The following is a 12,951-nucleotide window of genomic DNA, read 5'->3' as shown; positions in this document are numbered from 1 at the left end:
AATCAAACACACCCACACACACACTTAGACACACACTCACAACAAAATACACAGATTTTGATTTTTTGTAAAAAAAAAGGCTCTTTTCCGACATTCGAATACAATTTTTGCGTGGATGGCACACAAGTCAATTAATATCTTTTAATTACCATATAATTCACTTTCAGCTTCCTGGGCTAGACATCATTTCTCATTTTATTTTCTTTCAGCGTGTTTGATATAATTATTTCTTATTTCTACTACCAGGTGACCAAATATGCCTCCCATTACTAACGTACTTCTCTTCCAGCATATGTTATACAATTATGAAACTATATACATGATTTACCGGAAACGAGAGCAGAGGAAGCATGCGCGAAATTTGATATAAAAAGACGGGTGGGTAATGTCGGGGACATAACCGGAGTGACGTAGGACTATACAAAGGGGACAGCTTTTGTCAAATATATATTTTAAATATATTGCTTTATTTTCTTCTCCTACGTGAATACCTACCTATCTACCTGAAAAATTGATTAGTTTACTGTTTACTCTTTATGAATATGTTGATGGTTCTGAAAAGAACCTTTGGTGTTGTGTTTTTGTTATCACTTGATATTCCCATCTTGTTCGGTTAAACTTTCCTGTTTAGCTATTGCGTTTGCCACTCGCCACAGCTTTCACAGTTGGAAAATTTCTTCCCATCCAGCTTGTGACATGTTGTTCAGTAAATTACATTTAATGCGACGTGCTGGAGAAACACTTTGCCACTCACTGAAACTAATTGTTGCCTTGATGAGCGCCGAACCGAAGCTGCTCTGTTCTTGATGCGGGTTTTCTGATTGTCGTGAGCAGCTTTGCAAGCCAACTCGAGCACTCCGACGGCCGAAACTCTATAATCGCTGTTAGGTATACTAGTGCTCCGGCACCAATCCGTTCGGCCTAGTTACCCTTGCGGAGCAATCAGTGAATGCGGCCAACAGGGAACTGGAGACCGGCACGGTTCGAGTGAGACTTTGCCTTTCCCTTAACTTGTCCTCCTTTGTTACGTCCACGATGCCGATGCCGTACAACCACACGGGTTTACGGTTTGAAAGAAAATAAGATATTTTTTTGGGGTCCGCGTGTTTTATACTCTAGCGGTACACACTCACAGGATAGAGACAAATCGGCAGACTCAGCCAGAGGGGCGAGTCCAACGAGACGAACGAATGAGCGTTAAAAGGGAGCGATGGCAAAAAAATACATATCCCGGACCATATAAAGATCATAGTCTATGCAGATGACATCACTCTTATCTCTACGAGCTGCTTCGGCTTAATTCAGAGAAAGAGGCTTCAAAAAACCTTAGACTCCATCCAAAACTGGGCTCTAAAAACAGGTTTCAAAATTTCCCCGGAGAAATCCAAACACATACATATCGGAAAAGCTCTCAGAAGGAGAACCTATCTTCAGCTCAACAAAATCCCGATCCCTACAATGAGGACATTGAAAATACTAGGGGTTACTTTCGACAAGAAACTCAACTTCCTATCACATTCCCAAAAGACCAAAATAGCCACCAGAAAGAAATTGAACATCATCAAGTCTATCGCAGGCAACCTAGCATCTGGTCATAGAAAGACGTTGCTAAATGTTGTAAATGTTTGGTTGGTCCCACAAATCCTTTACGGAATAGGCACCTTCAGCCGTGGAGGGGACAAGGTGTTAAACACCATTCAACCAATTTACAATAAAGCAATTAGGCTCGCAATTGGCGCTTTTCCCACCAGTCCTACTCTTGCAGTAATGGCAGAAAGTGGGCAACTTCCCTTCACCCACCTGGTAACAAAAGCCATCACCAATAAAGCCATCCGTCACTTGTCACTCCCCGAAAGCGACCACAATGTCCCATTAATACATAGAGCTAAAACATGGTTCAAAAATCTCACGAACAAAGATCTTCCCGATATATGTGAACGTTCATCTGCGACGGGAAGAAACCGACTTCTCTGGTAAAATCTAAACCGAAATACTAAATACCTTGGAAATTGCTTATTAAAGTTCGCCACTTCACAGTCATGTATGCGTGTTTATGTGTGTATACACATGTATGTACGGGTCGGAAGGAAGGTATTCATACATGTATATACACGCATTCAATAATAATAAATAACAAATAATATAATATATACTTTCATACCCACATCTATCTTCTATCCATTACATTATACTTTAATCAACTTCCTATTCCTACAGCCACACTCACCAAGGAGAATAAATTCATTAAATAAACCTCTCCATTTTTCAGCTATACTATATACCATTAAATTCAAAACCACTATATTTTATTATCTATTCAAACTGTATTTCATTTCATTTCACCCCACCCCACACCCACTCCTCCCCTCTTTTCTTCCCATACCACTCCCACCCCCTCCCACTCCTCTAAACCCACCCAAATCCTTTCCACTCCTTTCCTTCCTATCCTCCTGAGAAGGGCCGTTTTGTTTTTTGGCTTTGGAACACGCCTTTCGCTGGGTCACTTGTGCTTCGTTAATGCTTTGGTCCTCGGATCAGTTAATTTTTACTTTTCTTTACAGCATATATTAAATATCTTATGAAGCATAGGATCCCTTCCTACCTTCTTTTTTAACCGAGAGTCGAGCGGACAGGTCTGATGAGTGATTTTGTTGGTTTCCCTTTCGCCAGTCCCCTCTGGGCTGGTTTTATTGTGGCTCTTCACTGGGCTAGAGGCGAATGAACTGCAAAGTTTAAAGCCTCTTAAAAACAAAGAAAGAAGAAGAAAAATACATTCATTACGATTTGTTCGCTCGTTGGATTCACATGCAGGCTAAAAAGGGTTAAAAAAAATTATCTTCAATGTAAAGAGTTTATTGTTTTGTTGTCACTCGATATCCCCATCTTGTTCGGCTAAACCTTTCTGTTTAGCGATTGCATTTGCCAGTCGCCACAGCTTTCACAGTTGGAAAATTTCTTCCCATCCAGCTTTTGACATATTTTACAGTAAATTACATTCAATGCAACGTACCGAAGCGCCACTCAGTGTTGCATTGGAGGCGATTTGAACCTGCAATTGAACATTTGCGATGACAGTGGTACAGTGTCGACTTTCAATGTGCGGTCATAATTTGGATCTCTATGTTTACAAAAATGTCCAACTAAATAAGTCGCATTACATCTCCGTCCAATTAGCTAAATGTCGAACTAATTGTAAATTACTGTACTTTCAATCTGGAAACAATTTAAGAGTTGGTGAAAATTGAATAATCTTGAAAGTCCCCAACTATCAATAAGGTCAGAACTACTGCCAAATTCACATACTCATCAGATCCTGGCAAACAAATTATGAAAACATCAATTTGTGTTTTATTATTGTTTTGGATAATGTTTTAGAACGCATTGAACTTTATTTCCTAAACTCTTTTTTGGAAGGTTTAATGGCCCTGAAAAGCGCCTTGTTTTATGGAATGGTTCCAATTTAGAAAACTTAGTACTCGTGGTTTTGAAAAAAAAACCATTTCGAACGCCCTCGATGCCGCCTTGTTCTGGATTTGCCACCAAAGCAGATTGTAAAAAGAACAAACTTTTTTCTTCTGCTACCTGCTGCCGTTTTGCGATTGCGTTTGCCACTCGCCACTCGCTGCAACTGCCTGTTGTTGTCTTGATGTGTTCTGTTCTGAATGCGGTTTTTCTTATCGTCGCGAGCAGCTTTACCAGCCAACTCGATCACTTCGGCGGCCGAAACTATATAACGGCGGCTAGGTGGACTGGTGCACTGGTACTAACGCGCTCGGCCTAGCTACCCTTGCGGGGAACTCCGTATCAACACGGTTCGAGCGGGATTTTGCCTTTCCCTTCACTTTTCCTCCTTTACCATGTCCAGACATGGGTGCTTGGGTTGGTTTGTTGATGTGTTGTGATGCGAACCGATGTGGTGTACGGTTTGAATGAGAATGACCGTTACGGCAGCGGAGCGGGGATTTTTAAGCTGACTGGCTGGCTCGAGAATTACGCATGTGTGAGACTGCGACCAATGTTTCGTTCATTTTTTTCTTTTTCCTTTCCAATCGTGCTTCATTCTATTTCACTGCTGCTCTGGTTGCCCGTTTTGGTCGGTACGATTTGAGGAGCACAAAATGGACCAATTAAAAATGGGCACATAGTGCATTTTGACAATGCTTGATATTTTACAATTATTTAATTATTTATCTCAAGAAAAATTAAATGTTATTCGTTATGATAGATGCGTAGATATATTTCCTATCAATTGATGCAAAAACTTTTGCGATCTATTGAGAAATGCTCGAGTTATAAGCGTTCCAAATCTTGCATTTTTTCCTACTTGTTCAGTGCCTAGATTTCTATTTCACCCCCTATATCTTCCGGTTAGACGTAGTCCTACGTCAAAAAAACGAGAGCAGAGGAAGCATGCGCGAAATTTGATATAAAAAAAAACCCCAAGGCCTTTCTCAAGGCTAGAGGCGAATGAACTGAAAAGTTTAAAGCCTCTTTAATCCAACATCATCATCATCATCTTGTAGAAACCAAATTTTTGTTGTGCCACAATTCACGAGAACAAGTCAGGGAACGAATGGAAACTTTACAAACAGTATCTTTCAAGCCAAAATATTCGTCTTGAAAATAACACTTGAGTTGCACTGTTTCTCTGGCAGCAAACGATAATAAACATGCATAAGTTTGTACAGAGTCGTGAGAAAATGAATTTATATTTGCGTCTGAGTTGAGCTGCTTTGGCAAATGAAAAGAATACGGCGCTGGAGTTTTAATTATATCTCAACAGAGGACCCATCCCGGTGACAGAAACGAACGTCGACGGGTCTGCTTCTCAGGATATTTACGGGTGGATGACATGATTAAAACAGTGCAATTCTGTCGGGGCCGGAATTTACCACCATTATTCAACACACGGGGGGGTTTGTCTCGTCCCTTCGTGGGTCCCCCCGGGGAAGCTCATTAAGTACGAATCTACCCTTTGGTAACGCTCCGAGACATTGGTTCCCCCGGGGAGGCTCCGCAGACGGCAGGGACAAAATTGAAACATTGTGAGACCTGCTCAGGCCGTAAGTAAGACAGCAGGCTTCTCAGTGACTGCGTTGGGATGACATCCCACGGTGAATTGTTTGATTAGCTGAAGGCATTGTATCTTTTCGTTCCAGTATCTCCTGGGAAGGTTTGCTCGTGTCGGTATGTTTCAAATAATGTGTAGCTTAAAGCACACAAATGACCGATTTAATTTTTTTCCTAACTTTATAATCTCTGAATGATATGATATTATTCACTCTGTTCCACCGAACGGAGAACAGGCAGACCCAAAATCACCAGCAACTATAAAGATAGTTCGAAAAAAAAGACAGGTGGGTAAAGTCGAGGACATAGCCGAAGAGATTTTAGATTTTAATTTCACCCTCCATATATTCCTGTTAGTTCTTCCTCAAAAATGGTGATAAATTACGCTATATTTTCAAGCTACAGAAACAAAGTTCGGCAGAAGAAAAAGTTAAACAGAAGAAATGAGGAAACATGGCTAAAAGCTACTTCAATGGTAAGATATGACACAACCGATTTGAGCAGCAACTCATGCAGAAGTTGGAGGCACTATTATGCCGTTCTACGCATAGTTGTCCCATGTTCCGAAATCAGCGACTGAGAAAAACGCATTCAAAGTTTACTAGCATATTTGTCTACCAGAAGCTTTACGCGTTTCATTTTGAAAGTACACCGAGTTTTTTACAAGCAGTACACTATTGTTTAATGAAATCAGAAAAGTTCCCTTCACTTGAATCAATCAAGCTTTATTACGATTTAAAAATAAATGGTGGGACAGTTATGCCTAGAATATCAACATGGGACAATTGAACTTGATGTTGTTTTTGACGTGGGACTACGTCTAACCGGAATATATGGGGGGGGGGGGGGGTAAAATGAAAACATAAACACTGAACATGCAGGAAAAATTGCAAGATTTCAAATGCTTATAACTCGAACATTTTCTACTGAATCGGAAAGATGTTTGCATCAATTGATAGGGAATATTTCTACGCGTCTAGCGCAATTAATAGTGTTATTTTCCATTAGGTAAATAATTGAATAACTGTAAAATGTTAAGCGTTATCTAAACGCCCTTACTGCCTCGTTTTGATTGGCCCGCTTTACGGTTTCTCCAACACAGACTTCAAAACTAAGCAGCATTGGCGAAACCGACATTGCAAATACATGAAAGTAGGGGGAGCTTTTATTCTATCGAAATGTGTTTCCCTAACACAGACTTCAAATCCAAGGAGCGTGGGGAAGTTGGCATTGCAAATACATGCAATTCGGGGGTATTTTTGTTCCAGCTGAAATGTGTTTCCTTAACACAGACTTCAAATCCAAGGAGCTTGGGAAAATTTGCATTGTGAATTCATGCAATTGGGGGCATTTTTGTTCCGACTGAAATGTGTTTCCCTAACACAGACTTCAAATCCAAGGTGTCTAGGAAAATTGGGATTGCAAACTCATGCAGGTCGGGAGTATTTTTGTTCCGACTGAAATCTGATTACATATAAAGACTTCTAAACCAAGGTGTCTGGGGAAATCGACATTGAAAATACATGCAAACTGCGAGTACTTTTGTACTCGCTTACCTATGTGCAGACTAGAATGCGTTTCCCTTACACGGTCTTCTAAACTTAGGTACCTGGTAAGATCGTGCAGACACTAGAGACATGGCATTTGTTCAATTTTTTTCTCACAACGCAAATATATTGAATTCAATTGAATTCGGAAATTGTTTCATTCAATCAAAAATTTAATCAATACAAACAAATGATTACTAAGCTAAGGTAGTCCCACGTCAACCTTGCGGTAATATCATAGATATAACTCACCCATTTTTTGAAATACAGGAAACAAACAATAAGTTATTTTGTGTTTTTCCAAAAGATTATGCATGAAAACATCGTTTTATGGAGAAGGTAGTGATCTGCAACACCTTTACCGAATATAAATCTCATTGTTATTGGGCATTCGCTAACAAAGCATACACGTGTTCTGTTAAACTTTTTTCTTGTTTGTTTGAGAATTAGTTCGTTCTTCCAAACCAGTAATGAGTGTATTAGCCTTGCTGAAAGCGTAACATAAAATTCTTGTACTTAAACCGATTTTTTATATGGATCTACAAAAAATTGTTTTTTTAAAAGTCGGGAACAAACTATAACATCGTTTTATGAAGAATAGTGAAAACTGTCAAAAAGTAACATGGGACAACTATGCGTAGAACAGCAGTATTCAACCCAAAAAATCGAATTTTCATTCGAGAGGATCAAAGTCGCAAAAGTCACCTATTGTATCTTTAAACTATAATAAATATCGAACAGACCTTTTACTGATGTTTTATTTTTAACTAGCTGACCCGACAAACTTCGTCCCGCCCAAAATTTATTTTTTGTTATCACATCCACGTTTTCAAACTAAGCGCACATTCATGGGTCCAATCGCAGAATTGTTCATTGATTGATCTTCTAATCTACCCTTTAAAATAATTTATTACTAAAAAATTTCAGTACTTCTACAGAAACTCGACATTATAATATCAGAGTTTTTTGCAAGTTTTGCTCTTATCAACACATTCAGCGATCCATTTTCATTTTTATAGATAGAAGACGATATAAGAGTGCGTTTTATCACATCAAAATCCATTTCCACTTTCGAACGAAGATCAATTTCGTTACAGTAAACATCAAATGCACTAACAACGCTTATCAATATGTAATTGTAGAATTGCGAATTGAATTTTTCGAATTTTCCCATTTTCCAACAGATTTTTCTGAAAATTTTCAATTGTGCACTATTTTTATGGGACCGTCTCTCCTTTCCAGAGGAGGAAAGGGTGTCTACATTTCTTGTACCCAAAAACCCTCACATCCCAAATTTGGCTCCATTTGCTGGATTAGCTCTCGAGTTTTGCAGAAGTTTGTGTTTCATTTGTATGGGAGCCCCCCTTTAGAGAAGGGGGAGAAGTGTCGAGCTACCATAGAAACGTTCATCGATCCTTAAATCCTCTACATGCAAACTTTGATTCCATTTGTTTGATTAGTTCTCGAATTGTTCAGCACCCTCCTTCTCCCCCTCTTCAGAGAAGGGAAATTAGTGTCAAACCACCATATAAACATTTATTGCTCCCTAAAACCTCCATTTGCCAAATTTGGTTCCATTTTCTTGATTAAAAGGGTGTGTCACATCAAATAGCATCACGGAAAAAACGCTGTAGAAATTTAATTTTTAGGAATTATATCTTCAGCTTTCGCTTATAAAGGGTGTGTCACATCAAATTGCATCACGGAAAAAATGCTGTAGAAATTCGCCCAGTAGACCGATCCTGTTGAAAATTTTAGACAGTAAAATAAAAACTATTAAACAACTTTTGGCATTTTCTTTTTAATCATACTTCGAGCCCAAACCCGTATGCTCGTACCTTCCTCTTTACCCCGTCCATAAGGTTCTGTACAACGTCAGGTTGTAGTTTTTTTTGAACAGAAATCCATTTTCTCTTGAAGTCCGCCTCCGATTTGACAACTTTTGGGTTCTTCCGGAGGGCCTGCTTCATAATCGCCCAATATTTCTCTATTGGGCGAGGCTCCGGCGCGTTGGGCGGGTTCATTTCCTTTGGCACGAAGGTGACCCCGTTGGCTTCGTACCACTCCAACACGTCCTTTGAATAGTGGCACGAAGCGAGATCCGACCAGAAGATGGTCGGGCCCTCGTGCTGCTTCAATAGTGGTAGTAAGCGCTTCTGTAGGCACTCCTTAAGGTAAACCTGCCCGTTTACCGTGCCGGTCATCACGAAGGGGGCGCTCCGCTTTCCACAAGAGCAGATCGCTTGCCACACCATGTACTTTTTGGCAAACTTGGATAGTTTCTGCTTGCGAATCTCTTCCGGAACGCTGAATTTGTCCTCTGCGGAGAAGAACAACAGGCCCGGCAGCTGACGAAAGTCCGCTTTGACGTAGGTTTCGTCGTCCATTACCAGGCAATGCGGCTTCGTCAGCATTTCGGTGTACAGCTTCCGGGCTCGCGTCTTCCCCACCATGTTTTGCCTTTCGCCGCGGTTAGGAGCCTTCTGAACCTTGTATGTACGCAGGCCCTCCCGCTGCTTGGTCCGCTGGACGAATGAACTTGACAAATTCAGCTTATTGGCGACATCCCGGACCGAACTTCTCGGATCACGTCTAAACTGCTTAACTACGCGCTTGTGATATTTTTCACTGACGGAGCATCCATTTTTGCCGTTCTTCACCTTCCGGTCGATGGTTAGGTTCCCGAAGTATCTTTTTAGTACTCTGCTGACCGTGGATTGGACGATTCCGAGCATCTTACCGATGTCCCGATGTGACAACTCCGGATTCTTGAAATGAGTGCACAGGATTAATTCACGACGCTCTTTTTCGTTCGACATTTTTCCAAATTTACGAAAAATTGACAGTGAAGCATGGCCAACGTGATCTATACACTCTTATCTGATTATAAAACCAAAGCTGAAGATATAATTCCTAAAAATTAAATTTCTACAGCGTTTTTTCCGTGATGCAATTTGATGTGACACACCCTTTAATCAGATAAGAGTGTATAGATCACGTTGGTCATGCTTCACTGTCAATTTTTCGTAAATTTGGAAAAATGTCGTCGAACGAAAAAGAGCGTCGTGAATTAATCCTGCGCACTCATTTCGAGAATCCGGAGTTGTCACATCGGGACATCGGTAAGATGCTGGGAATTGTCCAATCCACGGTCAGCAGAGTACTAAAACGATACTTCGAGAACCTAACCATCGACCGGAAGGTGAAGAACGGCAAAAATGGATGCTCCGTCAGTGAAAAAGATCACAAGCGCGTAGTTAAGCAGTTTAGACGTGATCCGAGAAGTTCGGTCCGGGATGTCGCCAATAAGCTGAATTTGTCAAGTTCATTCGTCCAGCGGACCAAGCAGCGGGAGGGCCTGCGTACATACAAGGTTCAGAAGGCTCCTAACCGCGGCGAAAGGCAAAACATGGTGGGGAAGACGCGAGCCCGGAAGCTGTACACCGAAATGCTGACGAAGCCGCATTGCCTGGTAATGGACGACGAAACCTACGTCAAAGCGGACTTTCGTCAGCTGCCGGGCCTGTTGTTCTTCTCCGCAGAGGACAAATTCAGCGTTCCGGAAGAGATTCGCAAGCAGAAACTATCCAAGTTTGCCAAAAAGTACATGGTGTGGCAAGCGATCTGCTCTTGCGGAAAGCGGAAACGGGCAGGTTTACCTTAAGGAGTGCCTACGGAAGCGCTTACTACCACTATTGAAGCAGCACGAGGGCCCGACCATCTTCTGGCCGGATCTCGCTTCGTGCCACTATTCAAAGGACGTGTTGGAGTGGTACGAAGCCAACGGGGTCACCTTCGTGCCAAAGGAAATGAACTCGCCCAACGCGCCGGAGCTTCGCCCAATAGAGAAATATTGGGCGATTATGAAGTAGGCCCTCCGGAAGAACCCAAAAGTTGTCAAATCGGAGGCGGACTTCAAGAGAAAATGGATTTCGGTTCAAAAAAAACTACAACCTGACATTGTATAGAACCTTATGGACGGTGTAAAGAGGAAGGTGCGAGCATACGGGCTTGGGCTCGAAGTATGAATAAAAAGAAAATGCCAAAAGTTGTTTAATAGTTTTTATTTTACTGTCTAAAATTTTCAAAAGGATCGGTCTACTGGGCGAATTTCTACAGCGTTTTTTCCGTGATGTAATTTGATGTGACACACCCTTTAGTTCTCGAGTTATACAGAAATTTGTGTTTCATTTCTATGGCAGACACACCCCCCCCCCCCTCCCTAAAACATCCGCATGCAAAATTTGGTTCCGTTTGCTTGATTAGTTCTTGAATAATGCAGAAATGTATGCTTCATTTGTATACCAGCCCCCCTCCCTCAGAGAGAGGGGAGGAGTGTCTATTCGCCATAGAAACGTTTCGTGACTCCTAATTTCTTCCCATGCCAAATTTGGCTCCATTAGCTTTAATAGTTTTCTAGTTATGCAGAAATTTATCTTTCATTTGTATGACAACCTAATGATGATCTAATGATGCACGCGATGCTGGTGCAACGAAAAGCGCTCGCACTGAACCGAGCCTTCGCGAGTGTGACACCGTATCGAACAGCGAAGTAGGCGACTTCGGCGCGTCGGTCGAAAATGTAAACACAGTTACCCAGGCAGCAACCAAAATCTCCCCCCGCTGGTGGTGATTCATCAGCGAATTCGCATCGATGGGTGTTACAGCAGAGTACAAGCTGTGTGACATAATTCAGTCTTTTTCCAAGCAGGGCTTCGTTGGTGCCTTTGACATTGCATCAATACATTAAACTGACGTTATGGCAAAGCAGGCGTTAAGGTTGTGCGCCAAAAAATTATTTGGGGAATACCAGGCATCTTGAATGTCGTACTGGAATGTTTTTATTTATTCGGGTTCGCGTGCCAGTCGCAAAACTGCCTTCAACTAGTATTGCATTTGCGCTAACTTGATCATAATGAAGCAATGCTACTGTTTTCGAGGTTGGTGATATTAACGAAAAGAGTTTATTTTGCTTGTTTAGTCACCAAGAAGAAAATAAATGTTCTGGAATTTTGTACGTGATAAGGTTTCGCTTGCCAGTAGCAAAACTTCCTCCACTAAGGGTGACAGTTGTGCTTATCTTGAGCATGAAAAAGTAATGCAACTTTTTTCGAGGCCAGCCATATTAACAGAAGCGTTTCTTTTGAGAATAGCGCAAAATGATGAGAAGTGTTTAAATTCCTAGAAGTTTCAAGCCACCAATATATGGCTCTGTATGCATGCTATGGCGAACGCTTTTTGGCGCTTGGTTTACGTTCTACGAACGATGCCTAGAGGTGCGATTTCATTGAGGCAATACTAAATAACATGTAGCATGATATTTGGTACTTGCAAGTGTTGTCATTGTTGTCGTTTCCATGCGGTGCAAAAGATATATTGATGTAGTTATGAGATGTGGAATAATGGTGCTGTGCAACATGTATATAATCGACTGTAGCCGAGTCTATGTCAATTGCGAAAAAGGCCACCAGAACAGCGTTCGAAGTAAATTTTCAGTGCATTGACATGACATAAATTGCGACTTAAGATCAGCTAGTGTATTGTTCTGCGAGGGCAAGAATGAATCAACAATCAATTATCGTCAACTGATTCTACAATGAAAAAACCATTTCAGAGATTATTCAGCTATGCAGTTGTTTCTAGAATTTCACAGCATTAAAGAATAATATCCGAAGGTATAAACGAGCGACTTATATAAAATAACAGCGTAGTACTACGTCAACAATGCGGTCGTATCTTGGAAACAACCTCCTATATTTTTTATATTGCTTTCTCTTTTTGTTCTATTTCAGTTACTGTACGCACAAACACTGAGAGAGAGCGAAATTATTCCTCTCGCGAGTGATAAACTTCTACGCTTCGTATATTATTGACCTATCCATATTCGCCCCCCACTACATGTCCATTATATCCGCATCGATAAAAATTGTCTGCCTTCCGGCTTGTTTTAGTTTCATTAACCCTCCTGTACTCGCGTACAAAATCGTAACACGTATACTCGCGTACGGAGTCACAGACCGAAAATTGAACTTCTCTGTAATGTTGCCATTGTGCATTTTTCAGGCTTTATTAGCATTTATTTGAAGAAGAGGGTATGATTGAATGAAAAAACTCCGATACATATGTTTTCTTCGTGTTTATTATGTTTTAATAGTCATCTAATTCAGCCTCATCAAAATAGAGTAATTTTTGATACTCCGACACAAATAACGAAATTCGAATTTTTCACTGTTACTAATTAAACGTAAGTAACAGAATATAGTTCATGGAAGTATAAAAAGCTATAAAATAACATAAAAACGTATTAATCGATTGTGGTTTCATTGGAGTAAAA

The sequence above is a fragment of the Toxorhynchites rutilus genome, chromosome 1 (genome assembly GCF_029784135.1).
Source record: "Toxorhynchites rutilus septentrionalis strain SRP chromosome 1, ASM2978413v1, whole genome shotgun sequence".
Lineage (NCBI taxonomy): Eukaryota > Metazoa > Arthropoda > Insecta > Diptera > Culicidae > Toxorhynchites > Toxorhynchites rutilus.
The sequence above is the reverse complement of the archived record's forward strand: the minus strand, read 5'-3'. Positions refer to the sequence as shown.